A 15102-nucleotide genomic window follows, 5' to 3' on the forward strand; every position below is an offset into this window, starting at 1 on the left:
TCTCTTTGATGCCACGTCGGCGACTTGCATGTTGATGAAGAGGAGATTAAATGGCAAGGAAAACAGGAACATCCAGATGTATAGAAAAGAAAATCTCCGTCGCAACCGAGAATAGAACCTGGGGGCCCGCGAGATAGAGGCAACGGCGATGACCGCTAGACCACGAGCTACGGACATTAGTTTTTGGTGTCTGTAGCGTAAAGATTACAGCTGGCAACATTTTGACTATGTTTTACATCATTATAATGAGAGTCGAAAACGGTGTATATGCTAATCTGCAGTGACTGTTAAGTATTGGTGAGACGAAGTGGTATGTGTTATAAGTTTTTGTCCTGAATTTGCTTACCAAAAGAGTTAGGTAAGACATGTCAGTATGCAGTGGACGGTTAACTCATTCATTTACTATATAAGTGGTCAATGAACCACGAATACCGCTCTGAGGATCCGTGTTTTTCTGGTAGTGTATTCATAATCTTAAGAAACGTACTACCCTAACAGTTTTTGGTTTTTTATGCTTTAGGGTGGGTGAGTGTGCTACGAGGAGCCTCCAATAAATAATGTAACATATTTTCTTATCGGCTAATTCACTTGAAAAAATGGGGAATTTTTTTTTGGACATCGTGGAAAATATCCGCTTCAGCCCTTATAGTTTCATAATTCCGGAAGGTGGCGGCAGTATGGGTACCCTTCAGAATGGCGTCTGTAACGAAGATGAGTTCGAAGCAGCAAGTTGTCATTGAGTTTCTTTTGCCGGAAAACCAGAGGATTAAAGGTATTCATAGGCGCTTGCAAAACGTCTACGGAGATCTGACAGTGGACAAAAGCACGTTGAGCCGTAGGGCGAGGCGCCTGTCACCATCATAACAAGGTCGTACAAACATGTCAGATTTCTCGCGTGCCGGCTGACCGCACACGCCAGTGACTCCTGTAATGCCGGAAGGTTTGGACATTCTTATTCGAGATGATCGACGGATCAGAATCAGATACCCCAGCTGGACTGTTCTTGCTCATCCACCTACAGCGCGGATCTCGCACCTTCCGATTTCCATTTGTTTGGCCCAATAAGGCATGCACTCCACGGGGAATCAGGACGTGGATAATGGGGAGATTATTGATGCAGCAAAACTTTGGCTCCGACGTCGGCCAGTAGAGTTGTACCATACGGACATACAGGCCCTCTCATTAAGGTGCCGTAAGACCGTCAGAATGAACGGCGATTATGTTGAAAAATAGGGTCTGGTAGCCAAAATAGTGGGGTATAATATGGTGTATTGTATCCTGTATAAAACCAACCTGCTTTCAGAACAAACGTGTTACATTAGTTATTGAACGCCTCTTGTAATTTGAGAAAAAGTTGGAGAGCACTGACGTGTAGTAATAGAAAAGTTGTTGGTTCGAATATAGTGCATAACTAGCTTTTTACTTTCGTTGATTTGCATGTTTATTAACAAATAAAAAGGTAACAAACAAATATTGAATAATTTTTAATAAACTTTTAATAAAAAATAACATATTTCTGTTTGTAATTGTGAATCAGGTGAAATGGGAGTGTTCAAAATACATTAAAATTCAGTATATATAAAATACTTTCTTATTTCTAGAGTTTGAATAGTATTAATGATCTATGTAACTTTCTTATTTCAAAATAAGGCATTTCACGTGTCCTATCAAATTTTATTTTCGTGTGATTATTATCTGAAAATAGAAATCTGTTAGTTTTATTTAAAAATAGGATTCATTGTTTGTAATTAACATTCCGATTTGTTAATAAATATAGAGCTTAAATGAAAGTAAATAAAGTTGCTTTGAAGGTCATTCGAACCAACTGCTTTACTATTACCAGACTTCGCGTTATGTGATGGCAACTGTGGTAATAAGATCCAAATGTTTTGTGCTTAACGGAGGTTGAAATTTATCTAATTTGCAAACGGCGAATTTCTAGAGTTTGACAATCGCGTGGTATTGCTTTAGCCCGCATCTCGTGGTCGTGCGGTAGCGTTCTCGCTTCCCGCGCCCGGGTTCCCGGGTTCGATTCCCGGCGGGGTCAGGGATTTTCTCTGCCTCGTGATGGCTGGGTGTTGTGTGCTGTCCTTAGGTTAGTCAGGTTTAAGTAGTTCTAAGTTCTAGGGGACTTCTGACCACAGCAGTTGAGTCCCATAGTGCTCAGAGCCATTTTTCGTATTGCTTTAGGAAACTGATGTTTGGGGGCTGACCTTCACATTGTATAGGTGTGAAGAAAATCGAATAGGGTCAGTCCATATGTTTTGGAAAGCCGGCTGATGTGGCCGAGCGGTTCTAGGCACTTCAGTCCGGAACCGCGCTGTACAGATAGGTAGATGGGAATACTATGGAAGCAAGTATATAGTCACATGACCAGCTGTAACGAGATAAATCAATGTAGGACCCCTTTTTACCATGATGACAGCGACGATGCACGATCTGCGATTCATGAGATACCGAACGCGTCAGAAAACCTTCCTGACCCGTCAGACACCTAAATGCAGTCAGAAAATTGATTTGATGTGACTCCAAGATGAACACATCTCATTAGCTGGCGTGCCCCATCTGTTCCATCGCATCAAAGTCTGGTGACCTAGAGGATCTCTCAGTTCTCCCATCTCAGTGGAATGTTCTCCACATAATTATCTGAGGTCGATACTTTGGTGCATTTCGAGTGATTTCCTTCGACTGTTGATACGATGGCCAGCCAGAACGCTCGTCGTGTTCAACATCTTCATGACCCACTTGCAAACATGTGTATCATTTTGTAAACGCTTGTTGTATTCTTAGTAGATTCGGCATAAGCAACATTCCCCATGAGTCGTTTGAATTCATTGGATTCTCAAAGCGGATTTAATTGCAAATTCTCTGGCTCAAGAAGACACTGAATATAACATTTCAGCGCATGGAGCCGATGAGAGTGTCTAAAGAACAAAGATTAGGGCTTGACGTCCTGTCGAGGATGAGGTCGTTACAGACGGAACACAAGCATGAATTGGAGGACAATGGCGAAAGAAATAAGCCGTTTTCTTTTCAAGTGAATACCCCGAGATTCGCCTTAAACGGTTTAGTGAAAAAACTGAAAACCTAAATCTGGATTGTCGAACTGCGATTTCAAGCACAGTCCTTCCCGAATGCGATTCTATTGTCTAAACCACTGCACCACCTTGCTTCTTGTCATCTTCGAAAAAGTGAAAGGAAAACAGTGAAGTGTGACAAATGAAAATTTGGCTGCTGGAACCGAATTTCCAGCGTATTGTAAGCAATGTCCTTAGGCTAAGGTTATCTGTGGGATTTGGTGTAGGACCGTGGCTTACCGTGCCATAATCGTATAATATAAATTCACTAAAAGCAGTGGATCGAATGAATGAAATGCAATTGTTCCCCCCGTGGTGCAATTCACACATGCCGCGAGGTACAACGTCTGATTGTAAGAAATAAGAGGAAATGTCAGTGAAAAAGGAAATTCAATCAAGGCATATTAGGTGTGCTCAGATAGCCTAACGGTAAGGCAACTGACCAGAATAAGCTTCATATGACTACTGTTCGTCATGAAGACAAATTAAATGTTCTATATTTTATTAAAAAAAACTTATATTTGGCCTAGATCGCAACGTACAAACAGTGATTACTAGTTTCAGTCGTGTAAATGGGCATCTTCAGATCTCGAAATAGTTATCAAAAGACACAAAGTTTTTTTTAGAAATGAAATAGCATTAACAATATATTCCGGAAAATTACGACCTTCTGTAACTATTTCCCTATCTGAAGATGACCGTTTAAGCGATTGAAACTAATAATCACCGTTTCCTACGTTGCGTTTTTGGCCAGACAAAGTTTTTTAATAAAATTTACAACATTCAAGTGTAGAGATCGCTTTCTGTGTTCTGGCTAAGTCTGCTAATACGAGTATAATTTAGGTAAATGAAACTAAATCGTTTGCGCGGTTTTGCTACAGTCGCTGACACCTCAGCAGGCAGAAATGTGGCACAGTATTAGATAGGAATCAAAGCTTTAAAATTCGTAATGCATTGGCAGCCGTCTCGCGGGTTGTGCAACTGCGCACGGTAGCAGTTACGCATGCAACGGGCGACCCGTAGCGAAGAAGGCAGGAGCAGCAGGGTTTCGACCTGCTCTGCACTTCGTGACCTGCCCCGCCCACGCCATCTGTACTAAACAATTAAACATCGCGTTATCTGCTGGCGCAGCTCAGTCAATTAAAAATGCGGAGAGCGCCCTCGTTACAGGGGAGGCGTCGATAACCATCACAAGACCAGCCAGGCTTCACGCCTCGATTCCTATCTGCAGGAGTTAGCCACAGGAAGAGCTCTGCCCTTTAGGGATGTAGGCGGGTTTTCACGGCGTGAAATGTAGCCCTTGTTTCTTCGACCTCTTATATTCAATAGCATTTACCCGAGGCACGTGTTTACAATTTTCTACGAAGCTAAGTAACATCTTCTAACTAGCGCTACATTCCCGCTTCGGGACACACTACTTAGGTGACATGGAAAATACTGTAGGCGGAAAATATGCGTGCTGTTTAGAAGCACGTAATGGTGTGAAATTCCTCACCTTTCAGTGATACAGATCAGAGATCGCTGGTATCGAGATTTACTAAACGAAGTCCAGTGCTAGTTTCAATTCAATAAACGCGATAAGTTGTGCGTCCTGATTGTAACAAGGATGCTTCAAAATCGTTATTGTTTGTAGCGTGTGGAAGAAATAGCTTATCATTGAGTAAGCTTGTACCTTCTCTGCCGTATTCTCCATCTGATAAAATCGCTTTGTTAATGGAAATTTTGAATTTAATTGCAGTTAGTGTTTTGCACATCAGAGCGTGTCAGAAAAATGTGTAAGCTGTTATTGTTGAACGGCGAACAAGTGGAGAACAGACTGGACGACGTTAAATTCGAGACGTACTGTAATTGGCACTGACTAATTTCGTAAATATTGTATTCAGCATAATTGTAAGATGACAGTTTACCATTTACGTTAACGTTAATGAGACTGAAGTTTAAAAAATCGCATTGTCGTTATTATTTTGCGGTCTAGATCTTGTTCCATAAAAATGTAGGCTTTCGCTGTTAGTGATTATGTTAAAAGTTTTTAGTTGTTGGAACCGCGTCATTTTTGCAGAATATTCCGATTTGACGTTTTGGTATTCTTGTTCTTGCTGATGCTCTCTTCCCACTGACAGTTACCGGTTAGTACGAGCTAAGATCGCGTTGTTCTGTAACGAATGAACATTAAAGGATATAGTCAAATGGTGGAATATTCATTCAAATAGTTCTACCTGACTGTGCTCTTCACTGAAGTAAAAATAATATTGTCGGGCTTGTGCTGCTGACCAGACTTTCCTTCACAAATGACGGTATGGTTTTAATTTTACCCTGTGAATTAGCTATTCTATTTGCCTACCACATAGTCTTTACCTTCCTAATAACATTTTTAAGCAACTTACAATATTCTTTGTAATGGGCTACTGTAGCTTGATCGTGACTACTTCTAACATTTTGATAAAATTCCCACTTTGTTCTACATGATATCCTTATCCCACTAGTCAATGAGAAATGTGTTAAGGAAAGTATTACATTTATCATCTATGTTATCGGCGCTATAGACATCCTGGCCACGGTTTTCCAGTCGTCTAGGGTCCAGCAGATACGGTCGCGAGCCTAGGAGAGGCGCTGCAGTGTGCTTCCTGCCGCCGTTGGATAAGCAGCTGCAGCAGCAAGTCGTATACTCCTAGCTCACTCATTTGTTGCATAGTTTAATTCTTAATTTCTTTGCGTGCTTTTGGTACTTGCATTGTTTAATTCATAAATTTCGGGCGTATTATAGTATTTGAGAGTTGTAGCATCGCGTTTTAGTACCTGAATAGTGTAAAATCGCGTATTCTCCTTCCGCCGCCGAGCAGTGTGTCAGCAGTGCGCAAGTAGCAGCATTACTGCATTTACTAGGCAATCTTGTATTTTAATAACCGTTTAAATTTTGTCGATTTGTTTGCGCTCTCTGTAGATTAGTTCAGACGTTCTTTGCACAACAGTTTTTAGCATGGATAGGGACTGCAACTGCTGTGTTCGGATGCAGGCTGAGTTGGCATCCCTTCGCTCCCAGCTTCAGGCAGTGTTGGCTTCGGTCACACAGCTTGAGGCTGTTGCCAATGGGCATCACTGTGGGGGTCCGGATGGGGGTTTGTCGGGGACGGCCAGCTCGTCCCACGCATCCCCCGATCGGACTACGACTGTGGTTGCCCGGGATACTGCCCGCATTGAGGCTGATCCCTCACCTGTGGTAGAGTGGGAGGTCGTCTCGAGGTGTGGCAGGGGGCGAAAGACATTCCGGAGGGCTGAACGGAAGGCCTCTCCAGTTTGTCTGACGAACCGGTTTCAGGCTCTGTCTCAGGCTGATACTGATCTTCGGCCTGACATGGCTGCTTCACCTGTTCCAGAGGTTGCCCCTCAGTCTGCAAGATCCGGGCGGTCGCAGAGGGTGGGCTTACTGGTAGTTGGGAGCTCCAACGTCAGGCGCGTAATGGGGCCCCTTGGGGAAATGGCAGCAAGAGAGGGGAAGAAAACCAATGTGCACTCCGTGTGCATACCGGGGGGAGTCATTCCAGATGTGGAAAGGGTCCTTCCGGATGCCATGAAGGGTACAGGGTGCACCCATCTGCAGATGGTCGCTCATGTCGGCACCAATGATGTGTGTCGCTATGGATCGGAGGAAATCCTCTCTGGCTTCCGGCGGCTCTCTGATTTGGTGAAGACTGCCAGTCTCGCTAGCGGGATGAAAGCAGAGCTCACCATCTGCAGCATCGTCGACAGGACTGACTGCGGACCTTTGGTACAGAGCCGAGTGGAGAGTCTGAATCAGAGGCTGAGACGGTTCTGCGACCGTGTGGGCTGCAGATTCCTCGACTTGCGCCATAGGGTGGTGGGGTTTTGGGTTCCGCTGGATAGGTCAGGAGTCCACTACACGCAACAAGCGGCTACACGGGTAGCAGGGGTTGTGTGGCGTGGGCTGGGCGGTTTTTTAGGTTAGATGGCCTTGGGCAAGTACAGAAAGGGCAACAGCCTCAATGGGTGCGGGGCAAAGTCAGGACATGCGGGGACCAAGCAGCAATCGGTATTGTAATTGTCAACTGTCGAAGCTGCGTTGGTAAAGTACCGGAACTTCAAGCGCTGATAGAAAGCACCGAAGCTGAAATCGTTATAGGTACAGATAGCTGGCTGAAGCCAGAGATAAATTCTGCCGAAATTTTTACAAAGGTACAGACGGTGTTTAGAAAGGATAGATTGCATGCAACCGGTGGTGGAGTGTTCGTCGCTGTTAGTAGTAGTTTATCCTGTAGTGAAGTAGAAGTGGATAGTTCCTGTGAATTATTATGGGTGGAGGTTACACTCAACAACCGAGCTAGGTTAATAATTGCCTCCTTTTACCGACCTCCCGACTCAGCAGCATTAGTGGCAGAACAACTGAGAGAAAATTTGGAATACATTTCACATAAATTTTCTCAGCATGTTATACTCTTAGGTGGAGATTTCAATTTACGAGATATAGACGGGGACACTCAGATGTTTAGCACAGGTGGTAGGGACAGAGCATCGAGTGACATTATACTGAGTGCACTATCCGAAAATTACCTCGAGCAATTAAACAGAGGCCGGCCGGTGTGGCCGTGCGGTTCTAAGCGCGTCAGTTTGGAACCGCGAGACCGCTACGGTCGCAGGTTCGAATCCTGCCTCGGGCATGGATGTGTGTGATGTCCTTAGGTTAGTTAGGTTTAAGTAGTTCTAAGATCTAGGGGACTGATGACCTCAGTAGTTAAGTCCCATAGCGCTCAGAGCCATTTGAACCATTTGAACCAATTAAACAGAGAACCGACTCGTGGAGATAACATCTTGGACCTACTGATAACAAACAGACCCGAACTTTTCGACTCTGTATGTTCAGATCAGGGAATCTGTGATCATAAGGCCGTTGCAGCATCCCTGAATATGGAAGTTAATAGGAATATAAAAAAAGGGAGGAAGGTTTATCTGTTTAGCAAGAGTAATAGAAGGCAGATTTCAGACTACCTAAAAGATCAAAACGAAAATTTCTGTTTCGACACTGACAATGTTAAGTGTTTATGGAAAAAGTTCTAGGCAATCGTAAAATGCGTTTTAGACAGGTACGTGCCGAGTAAAACTGTGAGGGACGGGAAAAACCCACCGTGGTACAACAACAAAGTTAGGAAACTACTGCGAAAGCAAAGAGAGCTTCACTCCAAGTTTAAACGCAGCCAAAATCTCTCAGACAAACAGAAGCTAGACGATGTCAAAATTAGCGTAAGGAGAGCTATGCGTGAAGCGTTCAGTGAATTCGAAAGTAAAATTCTATGTACCGACTTGACAGAAAATCCTAGGAAGTTCTGGTCTTACGTTAAATCAGTAAGTGGCTCGAAACAGCATATCCAGACACTCCGGGATGATGATGGCATTGAAACAGAGGATGACACGCGTAAAGCTGAAATACTAAACACCTTTTTCCAAAGCTGTTTCACAGAGGAAGACCGCACTGCAGTTCCTTCTCTAAATCCTCGCACGAACGAAAAAATGGCTGACATCGAAATAAGTGTCCAAGGAATAGAAAAGCAACTGGAATCACTCAACAGAGGAAAGTCCACTGGGCCTGACGGGATCCCAATTCGATTCTACACAGAGTACGCGAAAGAACTTGCCCCCCTTCTAACAGCCGTGTACCGCAACTCTCTAGAGGAACGGAGGGTTCCAAATGATTGGAAAAGAACACAGGTAGTCCCAGTCTTCAAGAAGGGTCGTCGAGCAGATGCGCAAAACTATAGACCTATATCTCTGACGTCGAACTGTTGTAGAATTTTAGAACATGTTTTTTGCTCGAGTATCATGTCGTTTTTGGAAACCCAGAATCTACTCTGTAGGAATCAACATGGATTCCGGAAACAGCGATCGTGTGAGACCCAACTCGCTTTATTTGTTCATGAGACCCAGAAAATATTAGATACAGGCTCCCAGGTAGATGCTATTTTTCTTGACTTCCGGAAGGCGTTCGATACAGTTCCGCATTGTCGCCTGATAAACAAAGTATGAGCCTACGGAATATCAGACCAGCTGTGTGGCTGAATTGAAGAGTTTTTAGCAAACAGAACACAGCATGTTGTTATCAATGGAGAGACGTCTACAGACGTTAAAGTAACCTCTGGCGTGCCACAGGGGAGTGTTATGGGACCATTGCTTTTCACAATATATATAAATGACCTAGTAGATAGTGTTGGAAGTTCCATGCGGCTTTTCGCGGATGATGCTGTAGTATACAGAGAAGTTGCAGCATTAGAAAATTGTAGCGAATTGCAGGACGATCTGCAGCGGATAGGCACTTGGTGCAGGGAGTGGCAACTGTCCCTTAACATAGACAAATGTAATGTATTGCGAATACATAGAAAGAAGGATCCTTTATTGTATGATTATATGATAGCAGAACAAACACTGGTAGCAGTTACTTCTGTAAAATATCTGGGAATATGCGTGCGGAACGATTTGAAGTTGAATGATCATATAAAATTAATTGTTGGTATGGCGGGTATCAGGTTGAGATTCATTGGGAGAGTCCTTAGAAAATGTAGTCCATCAACAAAGGAGGTGGCTTACAAAACACTCGTTCGACCTATACTTGAGTATTGCTCATCAGTGTGGGATCCGTACCAGATCGGGTTGACGGAGGAGATAGAGAAGATCCAAAGAAGAGCGGCGCGTTTCGTCACAGGGTTATTTGGTACCCGTGATAGCGTTACGGAGATGTTTAATAAACTCAAGTGGCAGACTCCGCAAGAGAGGCGCTCTGCATCGCGGTGTAGCTTGCTCGCCAGGTTTCGAGAGGGTGCGTTTCTGGATGAGGTATCGAATATATTGCTTCCCCCTACTTATACCTCCAGAGGAGATCACGAATGTAAAATTAGAGAGATTAGAGCGCGCACGGAGGCTTTCAGACTGGAACAGGAAAGGGAGGTAATGACAGTGGCACGTCACCGTTGGGTGGCTTGCGGAGTATAAATGTAGAGGTAGATGTAGGCGATGTCGTGCTGTTAGCAAAGCCACTCGCCTTAGTCATCTGCTGCTAGAGCCCATTACCGCCAGATTTCGCCGCACTGTCCTAACGGATACATTGGTCGTAGGTTACACATAGAATGCTGCGGTTATTTCACCCAGTGCTGTTTGTTTGTCAGCACTGACAATTCTATGCAAAGGCCGCTGCTCTCGGCGCTACCTGTGATCTGCATATTGCTATCTCAAGGCCTTTGGGACTTTTAACGTACAGCATGTTTAGAGGCACTTAAGCAATTATTCTGGCAGCGCTCCATACGCGAATAGAATGAGAATCAGCCCTAATAAGGAGTACGGTGGAAGCTACACGCTGCCATGTTTTTCACTATGGCTGGCAGAGTGTAGATGTACTGTAGACGTAGATTTTTCTCAGTATCTTGGCAATGAACCGATGTCTGCTAACTGCTTTACCTATATGATCCCATTCCATATCTCGACAAATTGTCACACTCACTTGTACTACGTGATCAATACCATCCACACCACGGCTTGAACTCTGCTGCGGGCACATTCTGTGAGGAGACTTGTTGCCTGTGAAGGAATGACAGCCAAATCTCCCTCAGTACCTGAAACCAGAGAATCTAGAGATGTGGGACGCTTTGGTTCGGAGCAAAGTCGATGTTCTGACTCATTCCAAAAGTGTCCATCTGGGTTTATATCAGAATTCTGGGCAGACGAGTTCATTTCAGGAACGTTATTCATAAACCACAGCCTCACAGAAGCTGCATTATGACAGGGTGCACTGTTCTACATCATCGTCTCCGAACTGTTCCTCTACTGTATGCAGCACGCAATTCTGTAAAATGAGTTCATGTCCCTACGAATTAAGCGTTTCCTTAAGCGCAATAAGGGGACCACGGAAAAAAACCCCAAAGACACCCGCAAAATGTTCTTTCCACAACGCATGATGGCAGGCAACGTTCCTCAGGCATTCGCCCGACCCAAACCCTTCCATCGGATTGCCATATGCAGTGCGATTAATCACTCCAAATTACTCGTTTCCAGTCATCCACTGCATGGTGCTGTCGCTCTTTAGACCTCTTCAAGCAACGTTCCTCAGGCATTCGCCCGACCCAAACCCTTCCATCGGATTGCCACATGCAGTGTGATTAATCACTCCAAATTACTCGTTTCCAGTCATCCACTGCATGGTGCTGTCGCTCTTTAGACCTGTTCAAGCGATCCTTAGCACTGCCGACAGAAATGTGCAGCTCATGGTCATAGGCGTCTGCAAGGGAGGGCAAGATGGGGCACGTGCCCCCTCCTGTAGTCTGGGATGTACTTTATTAATTTCAAATTTCTAGAAATGATTGTTTCTCATTCTACTCAGGCGCATGCACGGGGCAACACCATATGTTTGTCGAAGTGTTCAGGGGAAATTATACCATTTTCTTTTCATGGTGGCGGTTTCGGTGGTTTTTTTTTTTTACAATTTTGGGGGGATGTGAATATCTACAGACCATAGTTTAAATATAGTATCCGATCTCTTCTCTGCCGCTTCCTCGTACAGCCCTTAAGGAACAGTTTGCAACGCCTAACACAGTATAAACACGACTGCATTATACTGGCCTGACACGCTCATCCCCCGTTTCCACAAAAATAGCCCCTTCGGTTGCGCACACTTTAATCTCGACACAAGGTTGTATTTGACTCGTCAAGGAGTGCTGAGACTTCATTCTGTTTTACACGCCGGAACGACTGTAGAAGAGTATGAAGACGTGGCCATGCTACACTGTAGGTATATCCATCTGTACATCTGCAGGGCAAACTTCAGGAAAAACAGACATTCCTGTATTCGACGAGAGAGAAAAATGGTAAAATATCAAGGTGGATAAAGTGTTTGGACCTTCTTAAACTGTATGGTTCTTAAACTAATGGGGTGCAGCGTTGTGCGACAGTCATCCATGAAGTTACGATTTGCTTAACAAAATTTCGAACATCCGATTGTACGTTTTAATCTACATTTATTTCACACTGTCCCTATTTCTGCTTTATAACCATTATCAAGTGCAAAGGTGAAAGATTACAAAATATTCGACACATATAAACGACATGTCATCGTAGAAATATTATACTTTCTAAGTGTTTCGTATTTCGACGATGACATGTTATTTAGATATGTCGGACATTTTGTTATCTTTCACCTTTAGAGTTGATAAATGCTATAAAGCTAAGATCGCGTTGTTGTGTAACGAATGAACATTAAAGGATATAGGCATTCAAAAAGTTCTACCTTGACTGTGCTCTCCACTGAAGAAAAAATAATAGAATTACGAGTTCTGTAGCCCAGTGGCCATGCCTAGCAATTATGCCAAATCAGAAAGACGAAGAGCATTTTGGTTGAGTCCAAGGCTATTAAATTTTGGTTCTACCCACCAGTTTGATGGTTGTTTTCGAAGATTTTGTACACTCAGATTCATATTGACAAGCTAAAAAGGTGTACCCTGGAAAATACCAATGAAACACGCTTACAGTTAAGGAATGTAGCTTCAAAAAATGAATTACTGCTTAACTATTTCTGCGGTTACTCCTTCTCCACTGACAACACGGTATTCCCCGCCTTCTTTTATACTAGGAATCCATCTCTCGTGACATCTAGTGGCTCCCAGTTAGATGCTATTTTCCTTGACTTGCGGAAGGCGTTCGATACAGTTCCGCACTGTCGCCTGATAAACAAAGTGAGAGCCTACGGAATATCAGACCAGCTGTGTGGCTGGATTGAAGAGTCTTTAGCAAACAGAACACAGCATGTTGTTCTCAATGGAGAGACGTCTACAGGCGTTAAAGTAACCTCTGGCGTGCCACAGAGGAGTGTTATGGGACCATTGCTTTCCACAATATATATAAATGACCTAGTAGATAGTGTCGGAAGTTCCATGCGGCTTTTCGCGGGTGATGCTGTAGTATGCATAAAGTTGCAGCATTAGAAAATTGCAGCGAAATGCAGGAAGATCTGCAGCGGATAGGCACTTGGTGCAGGGAGTGGCAACTGTCCCTTAACATAGACAAATGTAATGTATTGCGAATACACAGAAAGAAGGATCCTTTATTGTATGATTATACGAAAGCGGAACAAACACTGGTAGCAGTTACTTCTGTAAAATATCTGTGAGTATGTGTGCGGAACGATTTGAAGTGGAATGATCATATAAAATTAATTGTTGGTATGGCGGGTACCAGGTTGAGATTCATTGGGAGAGTCCTTAGAAAATGTAGTCCATCAACAAAGGAGGTGGCTAACAAAACGCTCGTTAGGCCTATACTTGAGTATTGCTCATCAGAGTAGGATGCGTACCAGGTCGGGTTGACGGAGGAGATAGAGAAGATCCAAAAAAGAGCGGCACAGGGTTATTTGGTAACCGTGATAGCGTTACGGAGATGTTTAGCAAACTCAAGTGGCAGGCTCTGCAAGAGAGGCGCTCTGCATCGCGGTGTAGCTTGCTCGCCAGGTTTCGAGAGGGTGCGTTTCTGGATGAGGTATCGTATATATTGCTTCCCCCTACTTATACCTCCCGAGACGATCACGAAGGTAAAATTACAGAGATTCGAGCGCGCACGGAGGCTTTCCGGCAGTCGTTCTTCCCGCTAACCATACGCGACTGGAACAGAAAAGGGAGGTAATGACAGTGGCACGTAAAGTGCCCTCCGCCACACACCGTTGGGTGGCTTGCGGAGTATAAATGTAGATGTAGATGTAGAAATCCGCACTACATAGGGGTCTCCGGATAGTTTCGATGAGACAGGGTATTTGCACGAGAGCGGATCAGCAAAGACTGAGACAGATTATTTTTTTCACGGACGTTTATTATTCTGTTTCATTGTCTACATGATCTTTTTCAAAGTGCTCCCCTCCTACTTGAATGTAGTTTTTGCTGCGTGTCTGCCAGCCCTCGAACACACGGTCAAGGGCGTTATTTGTCAGGTCCATGAGAACTGCCTCATTTTTCTTGCGCGCTGCTTCAGAGTTCTCAAATCTAATGCCCCAAAGCTTTGCCTTTAGTGATGGGAATAACAAAATCACAGCGTGCAAGATCGAAGCTGTAATGCGGCAATGTTGAATTGAGCCAGACACTGCATGGCTGCTTGATTTGCGCTGTGAGGACGCGCATTGTCGCGATGAAGTCGCCATCCATTCCGAGAAAGTTCTCGCCGTTTCCTCATAATGTTATTCTTCCGTTTAGTCATTACTGACATGTAGTATGCTGCTGTAACAGTAGTCTGAGGGGGGGAAATGCAATCTGGTACATCATTTCATGACAGTCAAAAACTGTGATCACCATTATTTTCCCTGCAGATGGAACAACTTTCGCCATTTTTGGTGTTGTATAACCTGGCGATTTCCACACTTTGCTGGTTCTTTTTCCTTCTGGATCATAATGATGCAGCCACGACTCATCACCGGTAATAACCGATTACAGAAACGCATCCCCTCCATCTGCAAAGATACGCAGCACCTCACGGTTTGTCTCCATTCGAAAAGCAGAGACTCAACAGACGTGACACGCAAAGGGCACAAACACGGATCATCTGGAGATGATCATGCGTCATCGTAAAGACATTGTCATAGGAGTTTCTCTACACTTCACTGAGATTACGTAATGTTAACCGCCGATCCTCACGGACAGTCAGAGCAGCTTTGTTGATAGAGACAGCTGAAGCCGAAACACGAGCCACACCATGCTTAACACAGACAAGTCGGCCTTGTTTGATGTTTTTGAACCACCTAAACAGTGTTGCACGAGGTTGTGCATCTTCACGTTACGATTATTGTAGCTTTTCGTAAGATTCAGTGGCCGTATGGTTTATAGGGACACAGGATGTTATTATGACTTATAGTTCTTCTCGGGTGACTTCCCGTGTTTGGTCTACGAAATAGAGTATTAGTGCCAACCTACCGGTACAAGAGTGGTGCTGCTTGTCGACGTTATACAGAAAATACCATGGTGCAGATAGGTAAGTATCGCGGACTACAGGAAAACAT

This window comes from Schistocerca nitens, chromosome 7 (genome assembly GCF_023898315.1).
Source record: "Schistocerca nitens isolate TAMUIC-IGC-003100 chromosome 7, iqSchNite1.1, whole genome shotgun sequence".
NCBI classification, from domain to species: domain Eukaryota; kingdom Metazoa; phylum Arthropoda; class Insecta; order Orthoptera; family Acrididae; genus Schistocerca; species Schistocerca nitens.